The following is a 27562-nucleotide window of genomic DNA, read 5'->3' as shown; positions in this document are numbered from 1 at the left end:
GTTATTGTTAGCATTGTCTTTATCAAGATGATTTTCAACAGTTATGGTCATGTCTGGCTCCTATCTGTTTGTTAAATTTGAATCAGTCTCCAGATTACTTTCTGTATTAGGTTCGTTAAGTGCTATACGATCACCTTCAGTGTACACACTGAAGCCCAGGGCATTTTCATTTTCTTCTTCTAACTCTTCTACTGCTGTAAACGTTAAGAAAGAACCTCTTTACTGACTTTGACAATTGTAAGGGTCCTGAAACTCAGATGACAGAAGTTCCTCAGTGTCACAGAAACTATCTGTGTGTCTGAAATCTATGTTCATTCGATTTCCATCTCTTCCCACCTCAACTTGGATTTGATCCAGCTTCCTCTGCTGTTTAACATAGGCATTGTCTACAATGGGATTCAAATGACATCTTAAGAAGCTATTTGAATTATTTAGTTCACTTTTATTTTGTTTGCTTCTATTGAATTCTGAGGTGGCTCTGTGCCATTTTTTCCCTGCTTTCCATATCTGTGTCGAATTCCCTTATTAACACTGCTCAAATCACAGTGAGTAGATATTCTGGTGCTCTTGAACAATGGATCTCTCAACTTTCCTCCAAGTTGCTTTCAGAATTACGCTGCCATAATCTATTATGTCGATGTTTACTGTTTAAAAAAAGTGCGAGGAAGGTGTTAGCCATGGGATCAATATAAATAAAATAAAGCGTTTTGGCATGAGGAAAGATGAATAAAAACATCCATCTAGTTATCAATTTTAATTACCTTAGTTGATCCAAAATGTTTTATAGTTAATAATGTATTAGCCTGTATAGTAAACACCACAGCCAATTTTCAGATAAATTGATCTCTCACCTAGATGGGAAACAATTTCTTCAGTCAGAGCTTAGTGAGTCTGTGGAATTCATTGCCACAGAGGGTTTTGGAGGCCAACTCATTGGGTATATTTAAGGGAGAGATTGATTGGTTCTTAATTGGTAAAGTGGTTAAGGGTTAGAGGAAAAAACTGGGCGAATGGATTTAAAAAAATTAGTCCCAGTTGAATGATAGCACAGATGATGGGCTGAATAGCCCAATTCTACTCCTGTATCTTATGATCCTCCAGGGATGTTTTGCTAACACTTGTAATCTTGTACTAATGAAATAGTTTCCATTTATACCAAGTGAGCTCTGCATCTTGTATCAAATATCCTCTCAACCTTTCCTCTAAAGAAAGCAAACTCGTGTTCTCCACTGCAATTTGTAACTGAGATCTCTCAACATCATTCATTTTGTAACTCTTATGCATACTTCTAAAGGACTTTCATTTCTTTTTCTAAATATGGTATCAAAATTGGGGGAACTACTCCAGTGTGGCCTAAACAGCATTTTAAAAGATTTGAAAAAAGAATGATGAAAGAGAGACATTAGAGGAGACTTTTGCCACTTGAGTCTGCTCCATATTCATGACAAATATGTCTGATATTTTACCTCTATACCACTTTCATGTAGTAACCTCACATCCCTTGATTCCTTCAATATCCAAAATTCTAAGAATCCAGCTTGAATAAATGACAAAACATCCACATTCTTAAGAAAATGCTGAAGGTACACTCCACCCTTCCCATACAACTCCTGAAGAGCCAATGCCTTGCTTTAAGACTGATGCCTGCTTTCAGACTACTCAGCCAGGTAAAATAACATCCATGCTTCTGTCCTTCCAAGCCTTAGTATATATTTTTTTGATTTCCATGAGATAAGCTCTCATTCTTCTAAAGAGAGAACAGGACTAATTGTTCCTCATTGTACAGACTCTACAACCCATCTAAGGAATCAACTTTTTAAAAATTTTCACTGATCTATTTTGCAGTATATCTCTTCTTGCAAAGGAATATCAGAGGTATACACAATAGTCACATGTGGCTTCACTTGGGCTCTATATATACAAAATCTTCAAATGGGTATTTCTGCTAAGAGGACCAACATGATGTTTGTTTTCCTACTTGCTTCTATGCATACAAACTAACTTTCACTGATTTGTGCAGGACAAGAAGATCCCTCAGTAGGAGCACCCCTTAAAATTTTAAGAATTAACTATACTACAAAGGTGCAAAGGGACTTTGGAGTCCTTGTGCAAGACTCTCAGAAAGTTAATTCACAGGTTGAGTCTGTGGTCACGAGGCTGACTCTGGAAATGAAGGGGGGGGGGTTAACACATGAGGTGTGTTTGGCAGCTTTAACCCTGTACTCACTGGTATTTAGAAGAATGCTTGGGGACCTCAGTGAAACCTACTGAATGTTGAAAGGACTAGATAAGGTGAATGAGGAGAGAATGTTCCTTCTGGTGGGGTATCCAGAACTAGAGGGCACAGCCTCAAAATTGAGGAGCGACATTTTAGAAAGCAAGTAAGAATGTTTTTCTTTAAGCCAAAGATAGATGAATCTGTGGAATGCTCTGCCATAGACTGCAGTGGAGGTCAATCTGGGTATACTTAAGGCAGAAGTAGTTAGGTTCCTGATTAGTTGGGGCATCAAGGGATATGGTGATAGGAAAGGTGTACGGGGTTGAATGGGATCTGGGGTCAGTCATGATAAAATGGCGGAGTGGACTCGATGAGCTGAATGGACTAATTCTGCTCTTATGTTTTATGGTCTATCATGCTTTTCTATTTTGTCTACTAAATGGATGACCCAACATTTTCCACAGAATTCCATATCAAAATGTGCTCTTTCTCCAGCATTTTTTCAGATTTCCAATATAAACTTCCAAAATATCAGGGCCTCCACCTCATCTGGAAAAAAATACAAGGATGGGTCAACCCATATAATTTGAATAATTCCAGGCACCAACCCACATAATTTGACTCATTGTCAGCAAGAAACTTGACTATCAAATAAGGGGCTGATGACATTACCACCACTACTATACTAACACTTAACAATTACAGTGTCACATCAAGTACTTAAGTAATAGGCAAGAACATACAAAATAGGGACAGAAATGAGAAATGTGACTTTTTAAACATTCTCCACTGTTTAAGATTACCATGGCTGATCTAAGTATTAGTCTTCAAACACTATGCTGTTAATTCTTTCCTCATTGAGGGCAAATTATCCAGGTATTAGTCCAATAAACTTTTAAGCAGCTTCCAACACATCAACATCTGGAAAACAATGCCAGAGAGGTAGTAATGGGAGACAACAAAATAGCTGTTGAAATTAATATGCATCTTGCATCAGTCCTCACTAGTAGCATGGTGTAAGTTCCAGGTGACGGGTCATGAAGTGTGTGAAGTTACCATAACTAGCAAGAAGGTTCCTGGGAAACTGAAAGGTCTGAAGGTAGGCCAGATGGACCCAGTGATGTACACCCCAGGGTTCTGGAAGAGGTGGCTGGAGAGATTGTGGAGGCATTGTTAATGATCTTTCAAGAATCAGTAGATTTTGGAATGGTTCCAGAAGACTGGAAAATTGCAAATGTCACTCAGTTCTTCAAGAAGGGTGAGAGGGAGAATAAAGGAAACTATAGGATGATGTTGGAGTTGATAGATTCTTGATTGGTCAGGGCATGAAGGGAAAGGGGAGAAGGCATGAGACTGGGACTAAGAGGAAAAAAGGATCAGCCATGATGAAATGGCAGAGCAGACTTGATGGGCCAAATGGCCTAGTTCTGCTGCTATATCTTATGGTCTTATTTCTTCTGAAATATGGAGTACAAAGCTGAGCATTCAACTTTAGGTGTGGCCTCACCAAATCCTAAATGTATGTCTAAGGACATCCAAATTTCTCCCATTATTGGTATTCACTATTTTCCCCACACAAAGTCAATAACCTCACAGCTCCCTATGTATGCATATGCCTTCTTATTTAATCTGTTTTTATATTCCTTAAGATTTGTAATAAATCTGACAAAACTTTCTTTCATAATATGACTGTACATAATTTTATTAACAATAGTAATATCCTAAAGTTTCACATGGGGTGCGAGTAAATGATTCAATGGAAAATGAATCTGTTAAGAAAATTAAAGGAAAATAATATAACATTTTTGTCAGACCAGCAATCTCTCAACATTTCATGGCTTTTTTTGAGTACAAAAAAGCCCTTGTTCTTCATACAAATAACCAGATTTTCCCAGGAGTCTAAATCACATAGCTTATATACAAAGAAAATCTTAGCAATTTTGATACTTTACAATTAACATATTATTTCCCCATATCTCAAATATATTCCCAACACCCAACTTGTTATCTTGCAAAGAATACACTAATGCTCTCCTCATGTATTATTTAAGCCCAGTCATTACATAGACCAAGTACAAAGATTTGTGTTTACATCTCCCCAGTTGGACTCTCAAAATATGGTGAACACAAAGGCTTAGGTCAGAAGTTGAAACCATTGGCCTATCTTAACAGTTAACAACGAGTTGAAAATTCATCGAATTGGGTGTTTCAGCAAATTTTCAATGATAGCAACTAAGCATGAAATAGAAATTCTACAGATCAACTAGATAAATGAACTGGAGAGTGATATTAAAAATATGAAAGGGATATAAGTAGAGTGGATTTTGGTTAATTGGGGCAGCTGCTTTTTTGGTGGGTTCCCTTCATTTATTTGGGACACTATGCTGCTTAATTGGGACTGAAGACTTGCTAAATAGTGTCAGTCACATGCAGTTGTGAGGCCATTAGACACTACACAATACTTAGAGCAAGCATTTTTTAAATAGCCTCGACTGTATGTGCTTTTGTACAAAAAGCAGTGATTTTTGGCACTGATGGTTGCTGAGAAATAAGCAGCAAAACAATTTAGAACTGTTTTGCTCACTGTGGCTTCAAGCATTCAGGCTTAGAGATGCAGTACAAGAAATGGGGAGCTGAAAATGAAATGATTTCACTGCTTCAACAAGATAGGACCTACAAAGACTTTGAACGTATTGACTATCATCTTGAATGCTGCAATGAAACTGAAAATTTGGAGGATGCAATCATCGAAATAATTATGAAGGCAGTTCATTATCTGTACTAGGTGCTTGTGAGTATTTTGTATATTTTATTGTCAATCAAAAACAAGTGTACATGGCAGCGTACAGGTACAATGGATGAATTCCTCTGGCGATAACTATTAGGAACTGATACAGTTTTATAGTGCTGTAGTAGCATTGATAGTGTTCTAATTTTTCTGAATTTAACTTAAAAACATAGAAACACAGAAAACCTACAGCACAATACAGGCCCTTCAGCCCACAAAGTTGTGCCGAAAATGTCCCTACCTTAGAAATTACTAAGCTCCATCTACCTATCCAAAAGTCTCTTAAAAAAAACCTATCGTATCCACCTCCACCACCGTTGCCGGCAGCCCATTCCATGCACTCACCACTCTCTGTGTAAAAAACTTAACCCTGACATCTCCTCTGTACCTACTCCCCAGCACCTTAAACCTGTGTCCTCTTGTGGCAGCCATTTCACCACGATCAATGCCTCTCATCATCTTATACACTTCTATCAGGTCACCTCTCATCCTCTGTTGCTCCAAGGAGAAAAGTCTGAGTTCACTCAACCTATTCTCATAAGGCATGCTCCCCAATCCAGTCAACATCCTTGTAAATCTCCTCTGCACCTTTTCTATGGTTTCCGCTTCCTTCCTGTAGTGAGGTGACCAGAATTGAACACAGTACTCCATGTGGGGTCTGACGAGGATCCTATATAGCTGCAACATTACCTCTCGGCTCTTAAACTCAGTCCCACAATTGATGAAGGCCAATACACCGTATGCCTTCGTAACCACAGAGTCAACCTGCGCAGCTGCTTTGAGCGTCCTATGGACTTGGACCCCAAGACCCCTCTGATCCTCCACACTGCCAAGAGCCTTACCATTAATAGTATATTCTGCCATCATATTTGACCTACAAAGATGAACCACTTCACACTTATCTGGGCTGAACTTCATCTGCCACTTCTCAGCCCAGTTTTGCATCCTATCAATGTCCCGCTGTAACCTCCGACAGCCCTCCACACTATCGACAACACCTCCAACCTTTGTGTCATCAGAAAACTTAATAACCCATCCCTCCACTTCCTCATCCAGGTCATTTATAAAAATCACGAACAGTAAGGGTCCCAGAACAGATCCCTGAGGCACACCACTGGTCACCGACCTCCATGCAGAATATGACCCATCTACAACCACTCTTTGCTTTCTGTGGGCAAGCCAGTTCTGGATCCACAAAGCAATGCCCTCTTGGATCCCATGCCTCCTTACTTTCTCAATAAGCCTTGCATGGGGTACCTTATCAAATGCCTTGCTGAAATCCAGATACACTACATCTACTACTGTTCCTTCACCAATATGTTTAGTCACATCCTCAAAAAATTCAATCAGGCTTGTAAGGCACAACTGCTCTTGACAAATCCATACTGACTATTCCTAATCATATTATACCTCTCCAAATGTTCATAAATCCTGCCTCTCAGGATCTTCTCCATCAACTTACCAACCACTGAGGGAAGACTCTTAAAAAAGCTTTTTACTCAGTTAAATGGTAGCTTGGCTTTTCATATCTTTTTAACTATTTCCATGAAACTTTGGCTTATTCAGGCAGCTGCTTAATTGGGCCAAAATATACTGGTCCCAATGTGTCTATTAACTGGAATCCACTGCATTCTAAATTCTGTTTTAGCAGCACTGCCATTGATGATAATTGTGTTTACAGTTTGCTATTTACCTAGCATCTAAAATGCCTTCATATTCTGCAAGCTGCTTCATGAACCCTGCATTTGGCTGTATGATACTCCGTTTCTCTTTCACATATTTGTAAGCCTTTTCAAGTGACCACCTGTATTCCTTCATTGCATATGCAATGACAGTTGATGCAGACCAACTGACACCCATTTTGCAGTGCACCAGAGACTTGGACTGGCTTTACCTGAACACAAAAAAGGTTTAGTGTAAATAGCAGCTTAAGAAAAGTGCACAAATATTTACCACTTAAAACTACAATTGGTATAGGATCAAAGTCAATGAACACAGTGATGAACAGACAATAAATGATCAATAACATTATACAGCAAGTTTCCGATTATTTTCTAATCATTAATATATACTTAATGTTGACTTTAGGAATAGTTTAATTTCTTTATGATCTCTACTTTTTAAATTATACTATCCATATATAATGAAGTTAAGATCCAACCTCCAAGCAGCAAGAGTTACACAATAATTAACATGACAATAGGCATTTATTCAATCCTTACCAGTGGCATTTCACAAACCATAATATTAAGATCCTATGGGTTATTCTCTATAAGGCAACTTACTTCTTCAAAGTTGCACTCCAATTATACAAGAATATGTCCAGAAATATAATAATTGTTACAAACTGCTTCTACTCAAATGCATTTAAACATGTAAAGCTTTTGGTGATTTAAACTGGGCGGCACGATTCATCTGGACAAGAACACATTTTCTGCATAATCTCTAGAAATCCTCTAAACTACTCCACAGTCTTTTAAACAAGTACAATTATCGCCTTCAGAAAAGTGTGAAAACTCAACTCAAACACTTATTTAAGTGACTTACACTAAACTTGTTTCCCTGTGAAATATAAAGTTTAAATGTTGATAAGCAGGAAGTGAACAACAATGAACTATAGAAAACAAATCACTCCATAATTCAAAAACCTTCAAATTATATTCCTTCCCCATCCCCAGTTTTAGAAAGAAGCCCTTACACTATTAAGCCCTTACAGTTATGAGTCTATTAATCATCATCATTATGTGCTGTGTTGTATGATATGTGCAATTATAGTCTTTCCAAGGCTATGAATTTTTCTACAAAGTGGCTTGCTACTGCCTTATTCTAGGCAGTGTCTTTACAGGATGGGTGACCCCAGCCATTCAGAGATTGTCTACCTTGTGTCAGTGGTCGCATAAACAGGACTTATAATATTCACCAATTGCTCATTATGACCATCCACCATCTGCTCCAATGGCTTCATGTGACCCTAATCAGGGGACTAAGCCCAAAGGTGACCTGTGGGCTGGCGGAGGGAAGGAGCACCTTACACCTCCTTCAGTAGGGATGTATCTCCACCCTGCCACTATTAATAGCTTTTCCAAATACTTGTTATTCACTGCTCTAAGTAGTAGTCTTAGAATTCACCAGTAGTTCCTCAAACCTCAAAGTAAAATGTGTTATCAGAGTACATAAATGTCACCACATATAACCCTGAGATTATTTTTCTTTTTCTGTGGGCATACTTAGCAAACCTATAGAACAGTAACTGTAAACAATGGACACCAATCTTTGCAAATGCAGATATAAGTAGCAATAAATAATAAGCATGAAATAACAAGTTGAAAAAGTACTTAAATAAGTGTAGTTATCCCCTTTTGTTCAAGAGCCTGATGGTTGAGGAGTAGTAACTGTTTTTGAACCTGGTGATGCCAATCCAGAGGCACTCGTACCTTCTACCTGATGACCACAACTAGAGAAGAGCATGGCCTGAGATAGTGACACCCAGGAATTTAAAGTATTCTTCAAGGTATTTTTTGAGGAATTCTCACCTAATATCATGAATCTATTTTCATGTTTCCTCAACTACAACAACTATTATTGCTTATAGTACACTGAATAATTGATAAATCTACTTATCCAGTTACTTAGATCCTGTAATCTGTAATTGAATGATTATTTTTGCCATCATAAAAAATTTGATCTTTTAACTACTTGGCTTTTGTTATGAAGTGATATGTGTCATTCCAATATGCCAGTAAGTGCGTAGAGTCCTCGTCAATTACCCGTATATTGTGGTAACAGAACAATCCAGGAAAGAAGTTGTCTACTTCTCTTGTTACATTTAAGATGTACCCAACACTGCAAAGACCAGAAAAACTGTTGAGAAATTTCTGTATAATCATTTTGCTTCCAAACTATTGTTTCAAAGAAGAACCAGCCACCTCAAATGATGATACAGTGTGACATAAAGCAATGAAAGCAAATACATTAGATCTTGAACTGGAATATCTAGAAAATGGGAACAGCACCAGCATGTGACTACTCAGCACATGGGATGACACGGTATTGTAGCGGTTAGTGCAATGTTTTAGAGTGCCAACTGTAAGATGGAAGTTCGATTCCCACTGCTTCCTGTATGCTTTCCCCTTGACTGTGTGGGTTTCCTCCCACATTCCAAAGGCATACTGGTTAGTGTTAGGGAATTGTGGGCATATTATATTGGTAACAGAAGTATGGCAATGCTTGCAGGCTGCACAGCTTAATATTAGCTGATTTGACTTGATGCAAATAACAGTTCACTGCATGTTTTGATGTACATACAACAAATAAAGCTAGTCTTTCTTCTTTATTCAGAATGCTGGACCTTCCTTTGTACGTGCACTAAATTGGCTGAACAGCTGTTTGTTGCTTACAAATACTTCAAACACCCTGTATGAGGTGGGGTGAGGGAGAAATCAAGAGTTCCTACGAAGTCTGTATGTGTTTGTGTACACAGTTAGTAAGCGTTCACTTAATGGATCTTTGTTAGTCTGAAGGATTTTGTTTCATAAAATTTGTCATGTGCTTCAATGAAGGCAAGGGGACACATTTCGATTCTCTTTCTCCACACCGGCTCATGAAAACCAGTAGCATTTAACAATCAGTTTGATTGAGTTAATGGAATCTGTGTAGTAAACAAGATACTGTAGCGGTGTGCTACACGCAGCGCTAAAATTACGACATGGAGTCGGTAACTGCAGTCGAAGGAAAAACTTTATTCGAAATCTTCAGCCTCACTTTTAAGCCTCCCTCAACCTGCCCCCCATGGCGCAGAGGCTCCAAAGCTCTGTGCTCGCAAACCCCCGTAGGCTATCTAATTGTGAGTCGGTTCAGATGTGCCAGGAAATGGGTCGCCACAATACAATTAATTTAAAAGAACTCCCTGGTCTCTGCATTCTGCCATTTTGAGACAATTTCTATAAGATTAACAATTTATAGCTTTCAGCTTATATAATGACATCTAGATGTTACAACTATAATTTAAAATTTACTTTTTTTTTACAGCATCTTCACTGAAAGGAGATTGACTATATTCTGACATGTTTTCTTCCAATGGCAATCGGCATTGCCAATGAAAATCAAGGATTTATTCTACCTCCCGTTATATGAATTTTCACATAAAATACTTTCTTCAGGAAACTAACCCCTTTCTTAACCGGGGAGAGCTCTTCATTCATTTGCAGATGGTAATGGTCTCTTATACAGGTAAAATGTGCAGGAACTATTGTATCTCTGATTCCCCACAGTTTTTAGTGTCAATTAATAGAAAGACTGAGTTTTAAGAGCTAATGCAGCAATTACAAAGTGCAACTTGAAAGTATACTTTTTTTTGCCCTTATCCAGTAGCCTGAAGCTCCTCTAAATCTGAAGCATTCCACTTTGAACCCTAAAATGACAATGACTACAATCATTCTGAAATATAAGAATTATTTTTGAGAACTATTTTAATCATTGCACTAGTCACAACAGATGCTGTAAAAATATCAATACTCATTCTTATAACTCAGTAAGTATTAAACATGCTAGAAGGTAATTTTTATAAATTAAGTTTTTCTTTTTTTTGTAATGTATTTTTTATTGAAGTTCATCATATTGTACATATATATCATATAGTCATATATGCCACAAATCTCCACATAATATTTATCTGAGGAAAATATTTATCTTATAAGAAAGAGGAAAGAAAGAACAAGCAAAAGGAGAAAACTATGTACAAGTGGGGAGTGATTTTTTTTAACAACATATTCATTGATTTGTGAAGATAAAATCAGGGCAATGAGGTGTTATGTAGTTAAACCATTTTCCCCCAGTATGAATCAAATTGTTCCAACTTATGATCAACATAAACTGTTATCTTCTTCATTTTGTAAATGTCCATTGTAATTTCTATCCATGCATTTAAGGTTGGGCTCTCCCGTGATAACCATTTCCTAGTAAGTCTTTTTACCAGCCACCAGCATAAATATAAATATTCATTAAATATTTATCTCTTTTCAACCATTCTTGATGTATGTACCCCAAATATATGGTCTTACTTTCTAAGGGTATTTCACATTTAAAGATGTCTTGCAGGGCATTGTGTATCCCCCTCCTTTGATAACGGGGCATTCCCAGAAAATATGATAATGGTTTGCATTTTGATTTTCACAATTTCTCCAGCAAACAGGGAAGTTCCTATCATAATGGGATTTCTGAGAGGGTGTAATAAAATATCTTATCAAGTTTTTCCATCCAAACTCCCTCCATTTCTGTGAACTGGTACACTTCCATTGATACCTCCATATTATTGTCCATTCTTCCTCAGATATAATTATCCCTCCAATTTACTATCAGGGTACCTACGCGTCACCACATACAACCCTGAAATTCTTTTTCTGTGGATATACTTAGCAAATCTATAGAACAGTCACTGTAAACAGGATCTGTAAACCGTAAACAAACTGCAAATGAAGATAAAAATAAACAGCAATAAATAACGAGCATGAATTAACAATACAACAAAGTCCTTAAATAAGTGTAACTATCCTCTTTTGTTCAAGAGCCTGATGGTTGAAGGGTAGTAACTATTCTTGAACTTGGTGATGCAAGTACTGAGGCATGTGTACCTTCGACCTGATGGCAGCAGTAAAAAAAGAGCATTGCCTTGGAGCTGACAATCTTTGATGACCAATGCTGTTTTCCTATGGCAACATTTCATGCTCGATGGTTGGGAGGGTTTTACTCATGGTGTACTGTGCCAAATCTACCAGCTTTTGTAAATTTTATGCTCAAAGGCATTGGTGATCCCGTACCAGGCCATTATAGTGGCATTAGAAAATTTTCTTGCTTAAGAGTTTTATTGTATTAAGGTAGTCATCAAATCTACACTTGGCTGCAATCCAGACAATGCAAGATTATTTAAATATCCTATTTCAGGAACAAGTGCTAATAGCAGACATTCTTAAATGTATTTGTGTAAATGAATAATAATCCTTAAAGATTTCAGCATTTTTTGGCTCTAATTGTTTAGATAAATATTGCTTTATTTAAATCAACCAAAATATATATTATCATTAAACTCCACTCTTGTAATAAAAACTAGCACTGCTAAATCTGCTTTCCTCTACTTAATATTTCTGAGTGTGTGGTCAGGTGAATTCCTTCAAGATACCACTAAAATAACAATTAGCATTTATATAATACTTTTAATTGTTACGAAATCCCGTAACTGGATCACTTACCAGCAAAGATAGAGAAGTCCGTTGAAGTCTGATTGTACTATTTTTAAAAGTCTTTATTTATGAAGGGGCACAAAAATAAGATTAATACAGACATTCAGATAATATACGTCGTCACTACTCAATCTAAAAGTGTGGGTCTAATAATAACCATCAATAAGAAACAGCTCGATTGTTTGTCTAGGACAGAGGTGTCAAACTCATTTTAGGTGTCGGGCTGGATTGAGAAAAATGCGACTTCATGCGGGCCGGATCAGTTGTGCACGCGCGCGCTCCCACAGCTTTCGTTGCCTTCATTTTTTCAACCTGCTCTCATGTGTCTCAGTCTCTGCTATATCTAAAATTGTTTCACTTTACGAATTTCGTTTTTTATGAAGCAGATTGCCTAGCAAGCATTCTTTTTATGATTGGTATTAACTTACAGATGTAGATTACAAGAAAGTAGGCAACGAGCCATACCTTTTCCATTAATAAACCATTTGAAATCAAGCATTAGCAAACACAAATGTAGACCTAACGCAGGGGTGTCAAACTCAAATACACAGTGGGCCAAAATTAAAAAATCGGTACAAGTCGAGGGCCAGACTGGTTCAGTGTTTATTGCAAAACTTATTGAAATTAATTTATTACACCTATTAACCTGGAACTAACAAAGCTTAGGTTATTGCCTACAAAAACAACATTGAACATTAAATAAATAAAAAATCAGTTGCATTTATTTCTTACGGCTTTATCTGCAGCTTTTCTGGAGTAATTTCTAATGAAAACATTTTTCCACAGGCCAACACTCTGTGATTCACACCAGTCTAAGCCAGATACTTGGCATCTCATCTTGGATGCAAGTTCATCAATGTTTGGAGTCAGGCTCTGAGCTGAGGAAATCCTCAGAATTGAGTGAAGGTATTCATCAGAAAGACGACTCCTGTGTGATGTTTTGTTTATCTTTATCAAAGAGAACAGTTGTTCACACAGATATGTGCTGCCAAATATAGAGAGCATTTGAGCAGCTTGGGTACGCAGCTGGGGCATTGTGTCGGGAATGAAACGTAGAAACTGTGCAGCGCCCACTGAGTCATACTTTGCCTTGAGTGTGTCACTACATTGGAGTTCAATCAGCTCCATTTGTATGTTGGTTGGTGCGCTTTCCACGTCAGCTGCAAATGGATTACTGAGCAGTTCAAACCTGCTTTTTTGGGCTTCAAAGTCGGCAAATCGCCGTGTGAAGTCGGCACCAAGTATGCTAAGTTTTTCAGCAAACTTTGCACGTGGGAACACTGCGGTAGAAACCTGCTCTTTCATAGTTTGGCAACACGGAAAATGGCTGAAGTTTTCTTGCTGCATCTGCGTCTCCCACAGGCGCAGCTTGGTTTTAAAAGCCCTCACTGCAGCGTACATGTCTGTGATCACACGACCCCGCCCCTGAAGCTGCAGGTTGAGCATTGAGATGGCTCATGATGTCACACAGAAACGCCATTTCACAGAGCAACTTTTTATCCCGAAGCTCTGTTGTGTCTTTCCCTTTGCTTTCCATGAACTGACAGATCTCCTCATGCAACTCGAAACATCTTTTCAGCACTTTTCCTTGGCTTAACCATCACACCTCTGTGTGATAGGGCAAATCATTATATTCTGAACCCAACTCCACCAAAAACGACTTGAACTTGCGGTGATTTAAACCTTTGGCTCTTATGAAGTTAACTGTTCCTGTTATGGTGCTCATTATTTGTTCTATTTTCAAGGCTTTGCCACACAATGATTCCTGGTGTATGATGCAGTGATAAGCTGTCAGCTCACCTGCGCCGTTTTCCTCCCGCATCTTCTCCCGGATCCTGCCCACCAATCCACTCTTTTGACCGCACATCGCGGGCTTCTGTTTCTTGTCCAGATGCTTGTATTTGTCGTGGTGTTTCATTTCATAGTGTCGTCTTACGTTATATTCTTTAATTACAGCCACACCGTCTCCGCACACAAGACAAACAGGTTTGCCCTTTATATCTGTGAACATATACTCTGCCTCCCACCTGCCTTGAAAACCCCTGTTTTCAAAGTCCACCTTTCGTTCAGCCATTTTTGGGGTGAGGGATAGCTGAAAGTTGACCACATGTGACTAGCGCCATAAGGATGCTGATGAGGGAGTAAGGCAAGCGCGAGAAATGCACTGGCAGTGCATTGTGGGATTTGTAGTATTAGTGGTGCATGCAATATACCGGTGGGCCAGCTCTAATAGAGAAAAAATTTATTCATTAATGATATTCAGGAAATAAACCAGGGAAACCACATAAACACTAAAAACCCTGAAAACCTGGTACCTGAATAAATTCAGCATTAGCCATATCATACGCCATAAGGGGCCAGCTTTAATAGTAATTAGATATTATCTTGTGGGCCAAAGATAATTCCACCGTGGGCCGGATTTGGCCCGCGGGCCTTGAGTTTGACATATATGGTCTAGGGGATAATATATTGTCCAATGGAAATATAAAAGTCACTCAGTTCCTGCAGGCTTCAGCCTTTTGGTGGGGGGGGGGGGGGACCGCTGGGTTTTCACTTGTTGGAGAGAGAGAGAGAGAGAGATTGGTGAGAAAAGAAACTTGCCCAGGTCTTTTATGAAGCGAATCCGTTGAATCAGGGGAGTGGGCTTCCCCGTTGTTAGCTAAAAGCTGGTTTCCGTGGTTCCAGTCACCGATTCCAGCCCCTCAGAGCTGTGGTACATTCATAACATAATATACTGAAATATCTCAGGATACTTCACAGCAGTGTTACTGTCAACTTTTGTTTCATAAGGTATGTCAGGAGATATTCAGGTACAAAAAATTTTAAGGAGCATCTTAAAGCAATAAAGACAGTGGCACTTGGAAACTGATTGATTACATTAATGTAATGTCAGGAGCAATATTTCAACATACTTTCTCCCACCAAAGCTAAAACTGGTGTAGGACAGAGTCCCCGTTGTTGTTGACTTCTTAGCATTTAATAAACAAAAGAAAAAGTGCCTCAATATCAGGGCAGGTATATGAATACAATGTCTCCCATAACAATTGACCTATGCTTGCTGTTATGTTCCACTATTCATATTAATTGAGCATCAGTCCAGTAATTCCCTGCCACTTCACCTAGTACTCCTGCATGTTTGCCAAAGTAACCTATATTTGATCCCATCAGGTTCTGTAGACAGCTGCTAGCCAAATGTAAGCTACTGCTCAGACATCTCAAACATATGTGCAGTGTGTTTAAACACTGAACTCTGAGATGAGATGGATGTCAATTTTTTTGCTAGTGAGTTCAAGGGTGTGGGTGTGTGGGTGGAAGGACCAGATGCACTGAACTTCTGTCCCTTTGGCTTTACTCTAGGGTTGTTGGTGTAAGAACCACAACCTCATACACTTGAATGGGATTACAGAATTTGTGAAGAAAGGCAAGTGGAAGTAAGTGGTTAACTTAATATTTTAATTATTTCCTGACAATGGTCAAGCATTTTTAGTTTTTGACTCTCCCCCCACTAAAATTACCAATTATTTAAATCTATATGAACTGTTTAGAAACGTCTTTGATTTCCTAAAATTGATGCAGTACTCAGTGGTACACAGGAGATCTTGGTGAGTCTCCATGTCTGGAAAAGGATGGTGTGGACAAGTGAGTTGGATCTAAACCAGAGTATAAATAAATTTAAACAAAATCTGTTTAATTGTAACTTGTATTAGGCACTCAATGATTTTAACCACACATATGAACATGTTAATATGGTTGCATTTCCTAATACATTTGATGGATTCACAACTGGTATTACTTGTTTCAACTTAGATAATTCTACATAATATCAGTAATTTGCAAAACTTATGAGAAAGACAGGCTTACTTTTTAAACTTGCATTGCAGTACATATTGATTCTAAAGATTTAAAGAGCTGTTATGGCAGAATGTGTGTGTGTGCAGCTTTAACTTTAGTGAGTTATAAATAGCTAAAGTTGATTATTCATTCAGATGTTGACCAACCTTTCCAGTTTTTTTCCAGATTTATCAATTGTTCATTCACATTCAGGAGCAGAAACGATAGGCCAAAGGACCTGTCCTATACTGTACTCTGTTTTTGCTAAAGAGTGTAATTCTTGTAATTGGCATTTTTTCAGGATCAGAAGATGAAGATTTTAATATAAATTTGAAACCCCCCCCCCCCCATCATATGCTTGGTATCAACAACTATAATCAGAATTTCTAATGGTCTAGTGAGTTCCTCCAGCATTTTGTGTGTTGTTCAGGCATATATATTTTATCTGTTTGCAAAGAGAACATTCAGCAATTCCAGGCATTAAAATTAGAATATTCCAGCTGTAAAACAACAAATTTCACATCATATAAGACAGTGATAATAAACTGGATTCTGAAAATGGGGCAAAAATAGATTTTGGGAGGAGGGTAACAGTGGATATGCTGTAAAAGAAGGCACAAGTAATTCATATTGCTGGAAATATCAGAAATGTATTCTTCTAAAAGTGATTTTGTACTGAGGTAAACCTCTTTGCAATTAAACAAATCTGCAGAATAGCTAAGGAAAATCCTTACCAAGTAAAGATGATCAAATATTAGAGAAGCTTTATCCATTTGTCCTAAAACAATGCGCAATTCATTATCAGTAAATCCTTTGTATTCTTTCAGGTTGCAATTCATTTGTTGTTCCAATTCATTCTGAATCTGGGAACAAAAATCTTTGGTTACAGCTACTATAAAATAATTTACATATTTATTGTTTTGTTTGTTCTCACTTTCCTTCCTACCCCAACAATACCATTTCAAAGAGTGAAAGCTTCAAGCAGAAGTTCTTTGTGTGCATGAATATAAAGCAATGAACTTAAATGTAGAGTGTACCTCAACGGAGCCCAAGTGGATCTTCACCATACATTAGTTGTATACTTTCCACCAGGGTACTGTACTGTGATTACATTGGGCAATTGGATTGATTAGATCCCTTCTCCAGTTAAGATCACTGGAAGAAAACTGACGTGCCTAACTGTTGTTCAAATGAAATCAGCAACCTCAGCGGAGACCAGGAATTAAGATTTACATCTTTGCATCTGTAAACTGTCGAAGTAACACACGAGGTCATTGAAACTTTACATGTAAAGTGTGCATTTTTTGTTTCAAGATTTAAGTCCTCCTTTTCGGATCTGAAAGACACGAAAACGATGGGTGCCGTGCGGTCTGCAATAGTTCTTTGATAGAACAATCACAAACCAGTGTTGTTATCCTCTCTCTATGTTTTCCTCCTTACCAAATACTAACGTAAGATGTTTCAATGGAAACTTTGTTCTAAATGTGCAGAAATTCTTCCAAAACCATTTTGTAAATTAATATCAGTAACTTAATATTATTCCAAAATAATATTTCTGCAATTTGAAGAAATTTGTTTGTATCACTTAATTTCTTACTTCTTTAGAAGTGACACTTTCCAAATCTTTGCTCATTATTATGCATCTTAATTTGTTTGTTATTAATTGTTCAGTTGGTTCACCTTCCGTTGGTCTGTAAAAGATGTACAGAAGTAAACATAACATCCATTTTGCATGCAAACCAAAATACAACATATTCCGAATGAAAACAGAACAGAGGTGTCACTGGGTCCTGTATTATATTATATGGCATTGACTTTTTTCAGTTTTGATCCCAATCTGCCTAATTTTGCTTCATGGATAGGACAATAAAAAACAAGTAGCATTGCCACTCCTAAAGTTACCCAAAAGTGGTACAATTTCAACCAGACCACATAAAAATTTTCAGGACTATTAAAGCTTTGAAGCTTAAATCTTCACTCACTTATCAATAAACATCAGGGGTGAATCAGGCCGCATGAACTGGAGATCTTGTATTGTATTCCATTCACTAATACAACTCTGCTCTGACTTAATGCAGCTCTCATGGTAACTGGCCCAAGTCAAAGCAATTCCTGATGGATAATAATTGTATCTACGAGCTATTTCACAGGATTTGTGAAGAACCTGTAGTGCTGATCTTGAAAAGAAAGATAAAAGATGTGCTTTAAACTTTTAGCTGTGTAACTTTGAAAATACATGCTTTACAGAAGTCGTCTTCATTGATAGTGACTTAGAAAGGAAATCTTCCCATCTATGGTCCCTTGCTAAATAAATTTCAGTCTTGTATCTCCTTAGAAATTATTCTGTTACTGAGCTGTTCTATGTTAGTTTTTTCCCCAAGAGTCAATGATAGGTTCAGATAAGCTATTGAGTTTAACATTACAAAGAAGAAACTGTTCCAACTGTTCATCTGAGTGCTTTAGAAATTGTGCTGGTGCATCAGTTTTAATTTCTCCCTCAATCTGCTAAGCTGTATTACCAAAAAAAGTTATCCTTTTAAGAATAACCAATATAGATTTGAACTAGATTCAAAATGAGAATAACATCAACATTTTTAAAGATTTTGCAATTTACACAAATAAATAATTATAGTATAATTGGTTACAAGATGCATAGGCCAAAGTTTACTTGGGTTTTTCCCTTAAGAACACTAACTCTAATATGATGTTGAATGCTATTCAGACTAAATCAAGTATCTTTCCTTCTAATATCATTTAAAGTATCAGGCTAAATAACGTTCAACTGTATAATAGACTAATTTGCAGGACACCAGACATGTCTAAGCACTTCCAGTTGTGACCCTTTCTATGTTTCAGGGGTGTTTATGAAATGTTCTATCACTGGAGACATAAGGAACTAGGTCTTCCCAACTGTCTCTGGATTAGGATCACACAGAGAAGTATTTATCTTCCTTCATTTCTGCGAATCCCTATACTGCACTAACTGCCCCTGCTCACAATAACCTCCTCCCCACCCCCACGACTCACCTCAACCAAATAATCTTAAGGATAGTCTCCTAACCCTCTAACCTTAGACAAAGGTGATCGGGGCAATTTCTTTGATTCAGTACTGGTAAGGTTCCAAGGTTGCTTGACTATAGATTTTCAACCTGTATTACTTACCACATGGCTTGCACAGAGACTGGCTTGAACCCACTGAAACACAAAAAAATTCATGAAACACTATCCAGATCTCATGGGATTTAATAAAACACCTGAGTCAATCTTCAGAGTGTAATTTCTGAATTATTTACTGTGAACAAATACATCAAAGTAAGTTTCCAGTGGTTTGTATGTATTCCTTTTGTACTTAAATGCAAAAAGCTGAACTTTTATTGAAGTTATTCTAGAGTGAAGCAAATGATTAGCCATTGAGCTCCCTTTTATACATATCTGGTAGCCACTAGATGTTTTGCATTAAGCAAAACTGTGGCTCTAAGTAAACGCTCCACACACAATTTATGATCTTCTAAACAACACATCAGTAAGAATAAGTTTGGTTAAAGCACTGAAACCAAGTTGTGGAGTAAACAGATTTATCTGAGACTTACAAACTATGGCCAGTAGTGTTTTGAAGGAATGTGGTTTTTTTGGCCTCCAGCTCTTCGGCAATTGAGATTAATCATTTGGGAAAATTCTGAGTAACAAAAGCTTTTTTTAAAATTACCCTCAAAACTGATGGAAACCACCAAAGTACAAAGGAATTCTTTATTTTTAAATGCAGAATTGTAGGTAAACAAGTGGATATCAATAAAGCCATATTGAGTATACCATTAATGATTTCCATTATTTTCCTTGATCAATAACAAATCAGCAAACTAGTTCCTTACCCATCTCCATCCAAGTGAATTTTTGTATCACTCCAAAGAGGGTCATTCCTATTGTGCAAGCCTTGCTGAGGAAAATTAATAACCACCGTTAAAATATTTTTTAGCTTACTGAGAATTAATGTATCTTGTTAGAATGTCCTTCTTAAGCTGTAGAAAGCATTTGTTTCAATGAGACAAACAACCTTAATGCAAATTGCTGTAGTATTGCTGCACCAGAGACCAACTAGCATCAAAGTATGTGCTACAGTTGACATCTCCCCAATCTTCCCTACAACCAAGCTGCATATAATCTGAGGACATGTCTAAGATTAGGCACTAGTTTGTTAACATAACCTCAATGGAGACACAAGAGACTGATGCTGGAATTTAGATGAAGACACAAAAAACTCGAGGAACTTAGCATGTCATCTATGGAGGGAAATGGATCATTGATGTTTTGTGTCAAGAATCTTATCTGGACTGCTGGATCCTTCATCGACTGTCCATTTTTTTTCCCCATTGCTGCCCCCTGACCTGCTGAATTTCTTCAGTACTGTGTGACTTGCTTAACTTTATAAATCCTTTTATTCTTCTTTTCAGCGGAGCAGTCAGAAAGGGAATAGTGCACTCTGCAAACATCTTCAATCAAAGAAGTTTGCAGCTTTTAACGAATACTGTATCCTTGGTGCTACAGGAAAGCCATCTAATACAAATCCTACTCCCTTGCATGTGTCACACACAGCTCTGTATTTTCTCTACTTCCAAAAGTCATCCAAATTCTTCTTATAAAATCTGTCTCTGCGATGTAATGATGGACTAAGTTTGACCTTGGTAGGCTTGTATATAGTATTTAAGGTACTTTTAAATGTAATGAGGACTTCTGTTCCCTTGTCCTTTGATAGGGATAAAAAGAATCTTCAATTCCTTTCTAATCCTCAGTTAGCCAAACAACTTACTTAACAAAATATTAAAACACTTCAAAAGAAATATTCTCTTGGGTCTCAATCTCATCCTTATTCTTTACTGCCACCCACCCTCACCTCCTGCACAAGTACCTACTTCATACCTTTCTTTGCTTGCAAAATCAATTCCCAGAAGAATATTCTCCTCTGTATCCTGACATCCATTTGTATACACAATCACCATATAACAGATTCGATCAGCTGACATGCTTTCCAGACGTATGGCCTGGTTAGAAAAAACATTTCCAAATGGTTTCACCAAGAGGTTGATTAAAGCAGCATTTATTGTATCCAATGTTCATCTGTTTTGGTCCCTCAAGCATTGTACAATGTTGAGAAGTTATTTTAATAACACAACTGTATGGTTCATCAAGTTTAACAATATCCTCCTGAGTATTCACATACTCTATTTGCAACAGGAGCTACTAAATAGCATTCAGGTATAGGAAATCCACTCAGAAACAAGAGAAAATCTCGTTTTTCTTATTTGCAGATGCTGGAAATCCAGGCAACAAACGCAAAATGCTGAAGGAACTCAGTCAAAATGGTAACTGTACTTTTTTCCATAGATGCTGCATGGCCTGCTGAATTCCTTCAGCATTTTGTGTGTGTTGTTCAGAAATGGGTACCATTTTCCCTCTCCCAAACTGAAATGAAAGATAATTTCAAACACTAACTGTGGCCAGCCAATGCAACACTGCTTTGGAATCAGACAAGCTTTCCTAATCTGTATGGTTCATGAGTTCACTGCAAAAAGTGTCCCAAAGTGGTGGAGGCTCAACATTGGCATAGCAAAAAATTAATGGTCCAAGAATCTAGCGCAGTGGCAGTTACAAACTAATTTTAAGAAGTTGAACAGCTCATTAGTAACTTTACAGATTTTTTTCTTTGGATAGCGGGGGAAACCTATAGTTCAGAAAGGGTCCATGTAGTATTTTGAAAATCTTGGTTAGAATCAGAAATCTAACAACAAATCTTCCTGAATTTAAACATGACATAACATCGCATAACCATTGAGCATGTGTGTTGGGGGGGGGACAACCTCCTTCCACTTAAGCAAGATCGCCCTCCTAGCCATAAGAGAAATAAAAGCCAGTACCTGCAAATGAGAAGGCTCAAAAATTATAGCTGTTTACTCAACAATACCAAATAAGGCAGTCAAAGGATTGGGCTTAAAATTAACTTTAAAAAGTACAGAAAAAGTTTGGAATACACCTTTCCAATATTTTTCAAGCCTCGAACATGACCAAAATATATGAATTAATGAGTCCTCTCCATTATTAAATCTGTCACAATAAGGAGATATATCTGCAAAAAAACGAGAGAGTTTTTCTTTAGACATATGAGCCCTATGTACCACTTTAAACTGTAGGAGGGAATGATGGGCACATAATGATGAAGAATTAACCATTCTGAAAATAGCCCTCCAGGTCTCATCAGATACTGAAGTCTGTAAATCCTTTTCCCAATCTTTTTTAATTTTGTCTAAAGGAGCCATTCTCAATCCCAACAACAGACCATAAATATAAGATATTGAGCCATTATCAAAAGGTTTCAAATTAAAAATTACATCTAATGTTCTTATCTGGGCTGTTATGTAGTTTAGATCTTAAAAAATCTCTAATCTGTAGATATTGAAAGAAGTGGGTATTTGATAGGTTATATTTCACTGAGAGCTGCTCGAAAGAAGAAAGATTCCCTCCAATAAACAGATCCTGGAATCATTTAATGCCTAATCTATCCCATTCTCTAAAAAAACAAATCAGTCGTAGATGGTTTAAAAAAATTAGAAAAAAATAGGACCAGAGAGGGAAAATTTCAATAAACCGTTTTCTAAACTGTAGCCAGATCCTCCAAGTGTGTTTAATAACCAAACTGTCAGGATTTTAGCATCAACTTTGAGTAAAGAGATTGGTCTGTATGAAGAGCATTGAGTGAGATTTTTATTCTTTTTAAGAATAAGCGAAATGGAAGCTTCATAAAAAGACTGTGGCAACCTACCAACCTTGAAGGAATCAGTAAGGGTAGAACATAAACAAGGTATAAGCGATGAAGAAAAAGCCTTATAAAATTCTCCAGAGAATCCATCAGGTCCTGGAAATTTCCCAGAATGCAATGAACGTATAGCCTCAGTGATTTCCTTCTGAGAAATAGGTTGATACAACTGCTTTCGATTATCACCTGAAAGTCCAGGAATATTTAATTGGTCTAAAAAATTGTTTATTGCTGTATTATCTTTAACAGAATCAGAACTATACAATTTAGAATAAAATTCTCTAAAAGTGTCATTTATTTCAAAATGGTCAGTTGTCATATCACCACAGGTTTTGCAAATTTATTTAATTTGCTGTTTAGCTATAGAGGTCTTCAATTGATGAGCCAATAGTTTACCAGTTTTTTCTCCATGTATATAGAATTAGCTTCTATCATTTAAAAGTTGGCTTTCAATTGGATACATTATAAGAAGATCATATTTAGTTTTAATTTCAATATGTATTTTGTATAGTTCAGGGTCTGGTGCCACAGCATATTTCTGGTCTAATGGTTTTAATTGATTAACTAAATCAGTTCTCTCTTATTAGCTTTTTTCTTAATATATGCAGTATAGGAGATCATTTGTCCTCTTAAAATATGCATTAAAATCATCCCAAATGATAAGACTAGAAGTCTCTTCCAATGCATTTTCTTAAAAAAAAAGTAATTTGATTCTCCAGAAATTTTTGAAAGTCCTTATCAGATAACAAAGTTAAATTAAAACACCAGGATCTGTTCATATGAGTGAAACCAGGAAGATTTAAAGATAGAAATACAGCAGAATGGTTGAATACAGCTATTTATTTGTATTCAATGGATCAAACTAATGGAATCACTTGACTATCAATAAAAAAATAGTCAATCCTGGTATAGGAATGATGGACATGAGAGAAGAATGAATACTCCCTTTCTGCTGGGTGAAAAAAAATGCCAGACATCAACAATATTCATTGGAAAGGACTGAATAAATAAAGCTGATTTATTAGGTGTGGCTGACTTAAGAGAAGAATGATCTAATACTGGATCTAGACAACAATTAAAATTTCCTCCCATCACAAAAGAATACAAACTCAAAGCTGGCAGGAATGAAACGAAATGCTCAAAAACTCCTGGGTCATCCACATTGGTACACATTAGCAAATACAATTAATTTATTATCTAGTTTCCCTAAGATTATGACAAATCATCCATTAGGATCACAGACAACTTTATGTTGAACAAAAGAAATTGTATTATCTATAAAAATCAAGGCTCCGAGATTTTGCTCTGAATGAAGAATGAAATTGTAGACCCCTCCACCGATTAAAAAGGCGTGCGTTGTCACAACTATGAACATGCGTTTCTAGTAGAAAAATAATGGGGGCCCTTAACTTTTTAATATAAGCAAAAATCTTACTCCATTTCACAGGATGATTTAACCTTTTCACATTAAAACTAAGTAGATTAATATTTTGATCCATTATAAATTCTAATTAACAGAAGAGTTAAAAGATCTGATCATAAATGATTAGAACCAGAGAACGAACCATAAAATGAGGTACTCAAACAGAAAATTTGGATGGTAGCCCAAAACAGCTTCCAAAAAGAAAAAAGAGACCCCACCTTCCTCCCCTCCCAAAGTCAAAAAGCCAGCCAAAGAACAGTCAGCATGCTAAACCCTAAAAACAACCCTCCCAAAGAAATCCTGCTGGCAAAACTCCAATCAACCAAGGTTATTATGTTCCTACCAAGACAAAACAGAAAAAAAACTTAGATCAAAAATCCAAAACATAAGAGGATTCATTTTAACAATTTCAAAACAAAATAAATAGAAAAACTACAAAAAAATAAAGTAGTAAAAATATCAAAGAAAATATCAAAAAACAAGATATATAAATGGTCAAAATGCAGGTTTATTAAAATCTTATTCTATCCAACATTAAAAAGATAATTACTCTTATAAGAGATGTAACACAATTAAACTTCTGCTTTCAAAAACTTTGAGCATGTTCAACCAATCCCAGCCATTTCTGCACACTATTTTTCACAACGATTCTAAGACATGCAGGGAAACAAAGGGAGGGCTTAAACCCTTTATTATAAAGCAGCGACATGACCTCTTTGTACTTAGCATGTTCAGCCATAACCTCCAGTGTGTAATCTTCCACGAATCTGATCATCTTCCCTTTGTAATCGATCATTCCTATTTGACAGGTATTAAAAGCTCCTTAGTATGAAATTTGTTAAAACATAAAATAACCGAACTAGGACGCTCTCCCAACTTTGGTTTGGGGGCCAGTGACCGGTTGGCGTGGTCCAATTTAGGCACAGACGGCAATAAATCAGGGAATAGCTGCTTCAGAAAGCTTGCAAAGAACTCCGTGGGGTGGGCATCTTCAATTGATTCTTCAAGACCCAGAATACATAGATTGTTCCTTCTGCTTCTGCTTTCCAGGTTGGTAATCTTTTTTGTTAATTCCTCATTAGATGATGATAATCCTTTATCATGTCTTTAGCTGACTCATGTCTTCTAAGTCCGCTTCCAGTATCAACAAAGTTTCTTTAATCTTCTTAATTCGCTTTTCATGTTCAGTTAGAGTTTGTTGAATAGTGTCCAACTTAACATTAAGATGTTGTAATTCCTCAGAGTTCTGTTCTTTGCTTTTTAAGGGAATCTCCAACTGATTCCAAAGTGGTTGGAGAATCATCTTCTTTTTCTTTTGCAGAGGCTTTAGTCTTTCTCAAAGACATAATAGAGCAATATTAAGATTTATAATAAGGTTTCAAAAAACTGGTAGGAAACAAAAAGATAGGTAAGTTAAGAGCAAGTTCAAAAAGATGCTACCCCATCGGCTGCCAGCAAGGAATCTGAAATGCAGTGATCAGACACAGAAACTGAATGCAGCAGACAAGAGAAGTATCAAATCAACACCCTTTCTAAACTGGAAGAAGTCCAGCACTGCTGTCAGCTCTGAACTCACAGAAACTACTGAAACTCAAGTACACCACTCTATAGTCCAGAGAAGTCTTGTCAGAAGTGGTCTTCATGGAAGAGTTGCTGATAAAAAGCCATTCCTCCATGTGGAAACAAAGCCAGGAAATTCACCTGTTTACAAAAACATAAGGACTGCAATGCTGAACAATAGCAGCAAGTGCTCTAGACTGATGAGGCAATTTGTTCATAGAAGAGCTAAGAGAACTACATGGACGAGTGTCTACAGTCAACAGTGAAGAACAGTGGAGGTTTGCTGCAGGTTTGGGGCTGCATTTCTGTAAATAGAGTTGGTGATCTGGTCAGAATTAATGCAACCCTCAATGCTAAGAAATACAAGCATATTCTCATCTATTATGCAATACCATCAAAGAGGTGTCTGATCAGTCCCAACTTCATTCCGCAGCAGCACAATGACACTAAGTACACAGCCAAGGATAAAGAACCATCTTTGGTGAAAAGAAGATCAGAGTTCTGCAACATATGGTATGGGTTCCACAGAGCCCTAATCTCAACATCATCAAGATTACATGGAGAGACACAAGCAAATGAGACAGCCCAAGTCTGCAGAAGAACTGTGGCAAATTCTCCAAGATGCTTTATAAGCTGGTTTTCTTATAAAACTGCACAACCTAAGAGAATTTGTATTCATTCTCACCTGTATCTAAGAGAATTGCACTTTTTACTGCTCTTAATTGTAATTTTTTGATATTTAGAAACTTTTTGTTTCTAAAAGCATTTTCAATTTTTTTTTTTTAAAATTACAATTATTTTTGAAAGCATTTTCACTTTAGTATTTTTAACATGTGCCTGAGACAGTACATGTACATAATGAACATTGTACATAAAAGCTACAAATTACGCTTGCTTTCATCTGCTGCACAAGAATTTCATGTACCTCCTCTATTTTTAATCTTCCATTTTCCAAATAACTTTTCTTCCTGTTTTTGCCAAAGTAGATAACCTCACATTTATGCATTTACCATACATTTGAACAATTAGTTAATCTATCCAAAATCACCATGGAACCTCTCTGAATCCACCTCACTCTCCCACTGAGCTTTGGTTGAGATATTATATACAATTTCCTCATCTACATCATTAACATGTGCCATTCATCTCTTTGGTCCCAGTAATCAGTTAGCAGCTCTCTTACCAGCTTTATCCTGTCTTCAGGACAAAGATGATTGATCATTACTTGAGGATGTAGTTGTAAATCTCCTGCTTCAAATAAAAAAAAACACTGAAAAATACATTTTCAGATATTTTTATTAATAATTTTAAATGGGGATATTGTAGCGGTGTGCTACACACAGCGCTAAAATAACGACATGGAGTCGGTAAACTGCAGTTAAAGAAGATTTTATTCGAACTTTGCAGCTTTGCTTTAAAGCCTTCCTGATCCCGTCGTCCCCAGGCGCGGATGCTGTAGGAGGCACGTACTCACAGTCCTGTCCCACGTGCGGATGCTGTAGGGGGCACGTACTCACAGTCCTGTCCCACGTGCGGATGCTGTAGGGGGCATGTACTCCCAGTCCCGCGCGAGCTTTTCCCTTTGTTGGTGAAGCAGACCTGGCGCCCTTTTGGGACTGGCCTTTATGCCGGCGCGTTGGCTATTTGTGAGCTGGTTCGAGTGCACTAGGAAGTGGGTCGCCACATAACACCCCCCCCCTCA

At 37.2% G+C, this 27562-nt stretch overlaps 1 pseudogene; it reads right to left on the bottom strand.

Moving 5' to 3' along the window:
- Positions 1-583: 583 nt before the first annotated feature.
- Positions 584-27562, bottom strand: part of LOC132403379 (protein phosphatase Slingshot homolog 1-like) — a 40688-nt pseudogene continuing 13709 nt past the window's right edge.

This window comes from Hypanus sabinus, chromosome 13, assembly GCF_030144855.1.
Source record: "Hypanus sabinus isolate sHypSab1 chromosome 13, sHypSab1.hap1, whole genome shotgun sequence".
Lineage (NCBI taxonomy): Eukaryota > Metazoa > Chordata > Chondrichthyes > Myliobatiformes > Dasyatidae > Hypanus > Hypanus sabinus.
The sequence above is the reverse complement of the archived record's forward strand: the minus strand, read 5'-3'. Positions and strand labels throughout refer to the sequence as shown.